Genomic DNA, 9,393 nt, shown 5'->3' on the forward strand with positions numbered 1-9,393 from the left:
GCTCTGTGAATTTATAATTCTGTGTAAGAACTTTCATAAAGAACTTTGAGTTCAGTATCATTTTTTCCCATGGTTGTTTTTTGTAGGGATTGAGGGTCTTAAAATATACATTTTAGTCTCCTAGAACACATTACAAAGACCATGCCAGTGTCTAGCTAAATGGCATACACCTGCCTGTGCCTCTGTGATTAAAGACATGAGAAAATACACCCAGCTTGCCCATCATGTTTGTTGTTAGCAATTGTTCATACAATTTTTCAGAAGTGTGCTCGGTATTGTGGATCTGTTTCCTCTCCATCTCCCTCTCAATTTGCATTTCTCATATTCAGAGTGTTCAAAAGTAACAGAGGTGTATCTTATAATTAAAGCTCCTTCTAAAATGACACAGTAATTATAAATTCTGAGTCAGAAAATAAGCAGAGCAAGCACGAGAATTATGTGAATATATATTTGAGAAAGCATATATTTATTTTCCGGTGATGTTACTATCATGCTTTTTGTTGTACACTTGTATGGGATATTTAGGATGCAGTGACTTTTGATGACGTGCATGTGAAATTCACTGAGGAAGAGTGGAATTTGCTGGATCCTTCCCAGAAGAGTCTCTACAAAAATGTGATGTTTGAAACCTACCTGAACCTCAAAGCTATAGGTAAGACTGTTATTATTTTTTTTCAGAAGGAAATAAATGTTTCTTGGTTATTGGTGATCTTCTATTATTTTAATTGTATGAAAATAGAGCTGAATAATTCAGTTTCACTGAATTTTCACTGTAACTTTCACAGTACAGTTAAAATTCACAGTATCTTTAATTTTGTCTACGTTCCGATAGTATATCATTCATTTTCTTGTACTGTGTTTTAGGCTATAATTGGGAAGACCATCATCTTGAAGAACATTGTCAAAGTAGTAGAAAACATGAAAGGTAATTTTCATGTGCAAGCTTATACAAAATTCTCTCTGAAGAAAATTTAATATCTTATGGAATCTCCAGTTAAAAGCAAGACTATAAAATGACAGTCCTTTAAGTGTAGCTGTGATTATAATATTCTTATAAAACCATGTACCTCAAGATCCAATATCTGGTTTGTGTATCCATTCGATAAATAGCTCCATTAGTGCTATCCTGCAGACCTGACATTCTGTATAGCCTCAAAGTATTTAGAAATTGCATAATGAATAATGATAAATCTATATCCAAAACATTCTAATAAACACTTAGTCCATAGAAAGTTTGGTGATACTCATATTCTTGTAGTAATATGGTTAAGTTTGGTGAGAGAGCATTTTATGAGTATCAAGAATGTTGTTGTGGAGAAACATTAGACTATATTGCACATGGTATGAGAAGCAAAAATTCAAACAGTGTAAATGCAATGTGTAAACCTTTCATTTATCATGCTTTTTTATTAGGTATATCGTGTGTCACAATGGATGAAAATGATGTGAGCATAGGGATATTGAAAGACGAAACATAAAATTTTTTGTTCTAAAACAAGATGCATAGTATTCTGACTTTGATAGAAATTAGGAATGTGAAAGATATTTGCAATTAGTTGGTTTTCTAGTTTTACAGGGAATATTCCAAAACTCAGTTTAGAAAATCTTTATGGGTATTAAGAATTTGAAAATTCTTCTGTGTGTCCTGGTTAATAGTCAAAAGTGTTGTAATTCACAAGGGAGGAGAACATATGAATATAATCAGTGTTATACAGATCAGAGTTGTTCTTTCTTCAGATAGCTAAAATGCATCATATTAAAAGAGGGTGTTATAAATATGAGCCATGTAATAACTATCACAGGGGTCTTGAACTACTCATGATGAGGGAGAACACCATGAACATATAAATTGCTAAAACCTTAAGATCTGCTGCTTCTTTACCATTAGACAAATTGTAAACATAATTCATATTGATTACATGATTGATCAGAGTTATGAATGTGGTAAAGATTTTACATGTGCTAATTATCGTTGCAGGCATGTAAGAAGATATACTGGAGTGAAACCCTATGAGTGTAATATATGTGGTAAAGCCTTTACAAGATCTAGTCATCTCAAATATCATAAAAGAACACATACTGGAGAGAAACCTTATGAATGCAATCAATGTGGTAAAGCCTTTGCACAGCGCGATCATCTCCAATATCATAAAAGAACACATACTGGAGAGAAACCTTATGAATGTAATCAATGTGGTAAAGCTTTTGCACATCACAGTAATCTCCGATATCATAAAAGAACACATACTGGAGAGAAACCTTATGAATGTAATCAATGTGGTAAAGTCTTTGCAGCTCACAGTAATCTACAAAAACATAAAAGATCACATACAGGAGAGAAACCTTATAAATGTAATCAATGCGGTAAAACTTTTAAACATCACAGTACTTTCCAATATCATAAAAGAACACATACTGGAGAGAAACCTTATGAATGTAATCAATGTGGTAAAGCCTTTGCACAGCGCAGTAATCTCCAATATCATAAAAGAACACATACTGGAGAGAAACTTTATAAATGTAATCAATGTGGTAAAGCTTTGGCCTATCACAATGATCTCCGATATCATAAAAGAACACATACTGGAGAGAAACCATATGAATGTAATCAATGTGGTAAAGCCTTTGCAGGACCCAGTCATCTTAAAAGACATAAAAGGACACATACAGGAGAGAAACCTTATGAGTGCCCTCAATGTGGTAAAGCCTTTGCACAGCGCAGTGATCGCCAAAGACATAAAAGAACACATACTGGAGAGAAACCTTATGAATGTAATCAATGTGGTAAAGCCTTTGCACAGCGCAGTAATCTCCAATATCATAAAAGAACACATACTGGAGAGAAACCTTATGAATGTAATCAATGTGGTAAAGCTTTTGCAAGACCCAGTCTTCTCCAGTATCATAAAAGAACACACAGCGGACAGAAAACTTATTAATGTAATCAATGTGGTAAAGTGTTTTCACAAGGGATAAGTCACCAAATTCTGTGTGCTGGAGAGAAACATAATGAATATGACCATGAATTCAATGGGAATTAGGAGGGTATCATAGTAGAATATGATAGACATGGGTGCTTGGGATTATTTCCACTCTGGAGATTTTTTTTTTATGGTTTTGCAAAGAAGTTTGCTGCCCTGGTCTGAAGAGTTTCTTTGAGGATAAGGTAAAGATGTTTACATTAATTGTATTGACAAAGTAAGTCGTGAAAATCACCGCATAGAATTTGACCTGAACGTTTTTAACAAGCATAGAAACTAAGAACGGAATAATAAAAAAAGTAAGGTTCAAAATACAAGGCACCATCAGGAAGTTGAATGATGTTTAATCTTGTGATCAAGGATATTCAATGGCAATAAAGGAATGGTTACATTAGGACAAGATTACATTCAGCTAAACATATGGGTTTGCAGTTGTATGAAAGAGAACTGTATCATGTTAGGAATTAGTATTACCTGATACTGTTTTGATATAGACATATGAAGATACAATTATGTGTCAAATTGCCAAGAGATAGATTTTGATTCTAGGTACTGAATTTAAAATATAAACAGAAAATCTTAGTTCCAGGCATGATGTTACCTGCTTTTTAACCCACCATTCACGAGACAGAGTCATGCAGATCTTTGAGATCAAGGTAGATCTCTAAGCAAGTTCCAGGAAAGCCAAGATTAGGCAGTGATATATTTGAAATATTGAAAGGTGCTGATAATGGAATAGAAGGAGCCACGTTCCAGCCCCAGTAAGCACCAGAACTCTGCGAATTTTATCATAAAGTGGTGTTTAATATTGTCAGAGAATTTTATATTACCTCATGAGATGATCAATTCTTGGTTTTTCTTACACTTTAATCCCATTTTGTTGAACCATCACTGTTTCTAGAATGAAGCTTTCCTCACTGTTAATGGTGGACGATATTTTGATGTGTTTCATATTTTATTTTATTTGTTTTATCTTTTAAGTATTTTTGAATCTGTGGTTTTAGGGATAATTGGTCTGTAATTCTTTTTTTTAATCACACAGTCTTTCCTGATTGGATATATGAGTAATCAGGGGTTCAGAAAATAAATTGACTAATATTTATTTTGTTTCTATATTGTTGAATACACTGAATTCTTGTTAAATCCTCTTTGAAAGTCTGATAGGACTCTACCCTAAATCTCATAGACGTGGGCTCATATTGGGGACATATTTTTAATGAATTCTGTTTTCCTTCATGTTTATGTCAGTTTAAGTTGTTTTTCTCTAGTTTAATTTTGGGATGTGGAATCTATTGAGGAAGTTAGCTATTTCTTTTAGAATTTCCAAGTTGGTGGAATGCACCCTTTTAAAACTATGTCTTTACTACTCTCTGTATTTCATTACCTATTATTTAATCCCCCATTTCATTTTAGATTTCATTATTTTGTATATTCTTTATCTTTTAATATGGGTTTGTCTATCTTGTCTAATAAAAGGATCAAAAGACCCACTCCATGTTTCATTAATTCTTTGAATTGTTCTCTTTCTATTTTATCAATTTCATCCCCCATCTTGAAAATTTCTTGATATCTCCTCCTCATTTTCTTTGCTCCCTCACATCTTTTTGTTGTATCCTTTAAAGCATGCTGTTAAATTGCCAGTATGGGAGTTCTCCAATTTTTTCATGTAGGCATTTTGTGCTGTGAACTTTCTTTTAGCTCCACTTTCATTTTCTTTGTGTTCCATGAGATTGTGCATGTTGCATATTCATTTTCATTGAACTCTAGAAAGTCTCTGATTTCTTCCTTTTTTCTGTCTAGACCCATTTTCTCTCAAACATTAGTTTGTAGTCAGTTAGCTGTCCTTCCTCATCACTTACAACATTGAGACATCAACAGGTTTTTGGCCCAGATCATATACTTTGTCTCATCATAGAGTGTTGGGACTCCTGGGTCTGGTGCAATCAAGGACATGAAGAACCCAATTTCTAGGGACCACCCACTGGGCTTTCTTATTGCTCTCTGGGGTGCAATTTAGTCCTTCCCCATCAGATCGGTCCTCTCCTTACAAGTGGCCCCATGGGTATGAGAGGTAACAATAGCACACCAGCCATGTGTGTCTTGTCTTTTCTCAGCTCTAATGACATTTCAGAGCTGCCAGTTCAACTTCCTGGGCTGACATTCCTGCCAGGTGTGATCCTCCACATGTGTTCTCGGTATTTGACACCACCACTGCCCCAGTACACCTCTGTCCATCCTGAAAGAGGCAGTTGCCATTGGTGGACCCCATTACCCCTACTTCTAGTTGAGCAATCATACAGAGGCCCATCCAGCAAGGTCAGGGTCCAACAGCAGGGCAGCAGAGTAGATACTTTGGGGAGATTCAAGAAGGGTCGCTCGTAATGAGTCCTTCTGGTATCATTTTTACCCAGAAGCCATTGTGACTGAGGTGTAAATAGAGTGGTTGTTAGCTTGTGCCAATTGGTTACACATTGTCCATTGGCTAATGCCAGGACCCCTGGTCTGAGTATGCAGTCCACAGGTCTACAAAGGTCACCTGAAGTTGACAGAGTAAGGCTTTTTTTCTTTGCAGAGGCTTAAATAGCCTCAATATTAAGGCATCTAAGAGGTCCTCCATTTTTGTTTTCTTCTGTAGCCACTGGAAAGTCATTTATAAACTGATGAAGAGACTCTATCTGTAGGTTTTAGTACAATATAATGTTGAACTATATCAACAAAAGCTGGTGGGTTTCCATTTTACTTTTAGGGTTACCCTGGTCTTGTGGTGGGGACACTTTTGATTCTCAGGGCCCCCTTATCTCCTTTTTTGGCATCACTCATAGTCTTCTGATTTGGCCTTGGCTGACAACAGGATCCTTACCAGGTCTCCAGTCTGTTGCTTCTGTCCTCCAATCTGCGTCTCCTCTGCAGTCTGTCCTCCATTAAATATTCTCTTTGCCACTGTCCTCAAATCTCTTAGACAACTCTGTCCTAACTACTCCACCCTCTGGGGCTTTGTCTTCATAGCTGGTGTTCCCTGATTGACAAAATCTCAAGCCACTGCTGCCTTTGCTTCTGGTGATTCAGGATCCATGAGGGTGTATTGTCAAAAATGTCTCCATGACCCTGTATAAAAAAGCTGTAAAGCTTTTATTTTCTCTATTTTATTTTTTCATACACTCTGGCCAAATTTGTGAGCCATCTTGTGGCTACCTCGAGACCAGCCAGCATAGCCGGACTGTGGACAAAGGGCCTCCTCTTACCTTCAGTGTTGTTGCAATATCAGTTTGGGAAAGTTAGGGCAAAGCAAGCATATTGGGGCCAGTAACCATCTCATATACCAAACCCAGACACTATTGTGGATGCCAACAAGTGTTTGCTGACAGGAGCCTGATATAGTTGTCACCTGAGAGTCTCTGCCAGTGCCTGACAAACACAGAGGGGGACACTCTCAGCCAGCCATTGAACTGAGCACAGGGTCAACAATGGAGGAGCTAGAGAAAGGACCCAAGGTACTGAAGGTGTTTGCAGCCCCATAGGAGAAACAACAATATTAACCACCTAGTACCCCCAGAGTTCCCAGGGACTAAACCACCAACAGAAGTGTGCACATGGAGGGACCCATGGCTCCAGCCACATGGGTAGCAGAGGACGGCCTGGTCGGACATCCATGAGAGGAGACGCCCTTGGACCCATGAAGGCTCATTGCTCCAGGGTAGGGGAATACCAGGTCAGGGAAGCAGGAGTGGGTGTGTTAGTGAGCATGGGGAGGAGGGAGGGGATACGGGCGTCTCCCCAGCACGTGAGTTGATGTGAACTGTGACATTGTTCTCATGACTTTGGAAATCATGGGCTGGAGACCTCTAAGGAGAAGGACCTTTCTATGTCGTAGGGAATAAGCCTAAAAAGACATTTCCTGTGGTGGCTTGAAGCACAAGTAGGAAGGCAGAGAAAACCCCTGCTGCTTAGATCTCCACTTCCCCACAGAGATGCAAGAGATGTGACCTTTAGAGCAGGCATCTCTCTCCTGGACCAAAATCTTTGGTGACATCCTGGGTGCCAGGCATGCCAGGCATACTCTCTTCTCTTTGGAATTAATTCATGGTGTTCTGTCCATTCTGTCTGTCTTCTATCTGTTGAAGATCACGTGTGTTCTTGTTCTTACAAATGCTGTTGGGTGACCATCATCCCAAGCAGCCCTCCCCAAAGTGAAGCAGGGAAAGACAGAAATGAAAGGCTGACTACGGAATGACTGCTGATGACCAATAAGAGAAATGACTTGTGAAATCCCCTGGTCAAAATCACTTAAGGATTCTTGGACGATATGTCTATATTGTTTCAAACAGCATGGAGTTGGTCCGGGGTCTGCAATGTCATACTCATCTTATCATTTTAAGATCTTGTGTTATAAGAGCTGCAACTTACAGGTGTCCCTTTTATAAATTTGTAACATTGGTAAAAGAAAGTTGGCTTAATACTTTTAACTCAGAGTAACTGAGAACATGTGGCATGAGCCAATGCAGGGAAAAACATCTCTAAGTTACTTCTAAATTGGGTAATATTTTATGCAATTCTTATCCTAGAAACCAGACTTATAAAACGAAGGATTTAGGGCAATTATTTAAGATTTAAGTTTAAGAACATTCTCACCTACGAAAGGAGTTCAAGGCTGGCCAGGACGACGTAAGAATACTCTCTCAACAAAGGCTAACCTAAAGTGGCAGCCTGTTACTTTGGGAAGCTGAGACAGGAGCCTTGCTTAAGATTGGGAGGTAAAGATCAGCCCAGGTAACTGTGCGAGACCCCATCTCACAACCTCAACAAAACAAAGCCCGCAGTCAGCCCTCGAGGCGGGCGCGTGTTCTGAGTGAAAAGACCACTCTGCCCGCCGACTGATGATGAGCAGACAACACACAGAGACTGTGCCCTTTTCAACGCTGGGACTTTCTTCAGTGGTTTGGGGTTCAAATCCCCCAGTATCTCACCAAGAAAGTAAATGAAGTTCTGACGCGTGCTACGGCACGGATCCCAGCGAATTAAAGGCCAGTCACAAAATACCACGTACTATATTATTACTCTACCTAGAAGAAATGTACGGAACAGGCAGATGTAGAGAGACGGACGGAGCCCCCCCTTCCTCCGTGCTGTCCATGGCTGGGATTGAGAGAGAAGTAGGGAGAGGATGGGAGAGGCTGCCAATGGGACTTCTTTCTGGGCAACAAAAATGTTCTAGAAGTGAGAGTGGTAATGGTCACACAACAGAATATGCTAAAACAGAAACAAAAACAAACAAACAAAATCCCACTGAACCATAGCCTGAAGATGGGCTAAGTTTTTAGGGAAGTGAGTTACGTATGAATAAAGCAAACCAGCTGGCCCTCTTTCTTAATTTCAGTACTTTACAAGGAATGTGATAAAGGACAGAGATCTTGGAGCTCATTATGGGAAAGCAACAACTCACTACCTCTTGCCAGAGTCCAAGATGTCAGTCAGTCATTCAACAAGCATGTATTGAAAACATAAGGCGTGCATTACGCTGCCTTGGGGGTCAGGGGTCTGTGGCCCAATCTAACCCACTGCCAATTTTGGTACAGCCTGCAGGCTCGGAATGGTTTCTATATTTTATAAGGTTGAAAAAAATCAAAAGCAGCATAGTGTTTCCTGACATGTAAAAATTATTATTATTATTATTTCAGCATCCATAAATAAATATAATGGGAAGTCGGCCACACTCACTCGATGGTGCGTTGCCTGTGGACACTTGTGTGAGACAAGGGCCAAGCTGAGGAACCGCAACACGGACCATACAGTCTGCAAAGCCTACGGTACTCACATGCAGGTCCTTATAACAAACATGGTAGACCAGATGGGCGGGGAGGGCAGAGGGAGGGGAGGAGAGGGGGAGAGGGCGGCCCAGGCCTCTCCCCTCAGACACTGGGGGGCACAGTGTAGACCAGGAAGGTCGGGGAACCACACCCGTGAGTATAAAAACACCAGTAGAGACGCACATGGCCGTGCAGGAAAACATCTATGGCCATGAAGGCCCAGAACTCGGGGACCCGCCCCACACCAGGGCCGATGACGGTGTCCCCCAGTGGGCTTGACTGAGAACCTGGAGGAGCCGGCAGGAGTCACGTGTGCAAAGGTTTTGAGGAGATCGAGCTCTGGCTCAGAGCGGCTGCTGCCATCATGTCCAAGAACAGGGTGGGGCCAGGGCTTGAATGGCGGCTGCTGTCCTCCCTGCTAGGCCCAACTCCCCGGGGAACGTGGTAGAAGTCCAAGAGTCGGTGGTGTCGGAACCTTGTGCCCGGAGACCGAACAAGAAAGGGGAGGAGTGGAGCAGCTGGTGTTCAAGTCCCGATCACACAACAAAGGACGCGTTGCTTGTTTTCCAGCATCATCGGGGACACAGTAGATAACAATACCCTCTGGA

At 40.3% G+C, this 9,393-nt stretch overlaps 1 pseudogene; it reads left to right on the top strand.

Moving 5' to 3' along the window:
• Positions 1-9,393, top strand: part of LOC127673193 (zinc finger protein 208-like) — a 129,661-nt pseudogene that overhangs the window by 93,681 nt on the left and 26,587 nt on the right.

The sequence above is a fragment of the Apodemus sylvaticus genome, chromosome 22, assembly GCF_947179515.1.
Source record: "Apodemus sylvaticus chromosome 22, mApoSyl1.1, whole genome shotgun sequence".
Lineage (NCBI taxonomy): Eukaryota > Metazoa > Chordata > Mammalia > Rodentia > Muridae > Apodemus > Apodemus sylvaticus.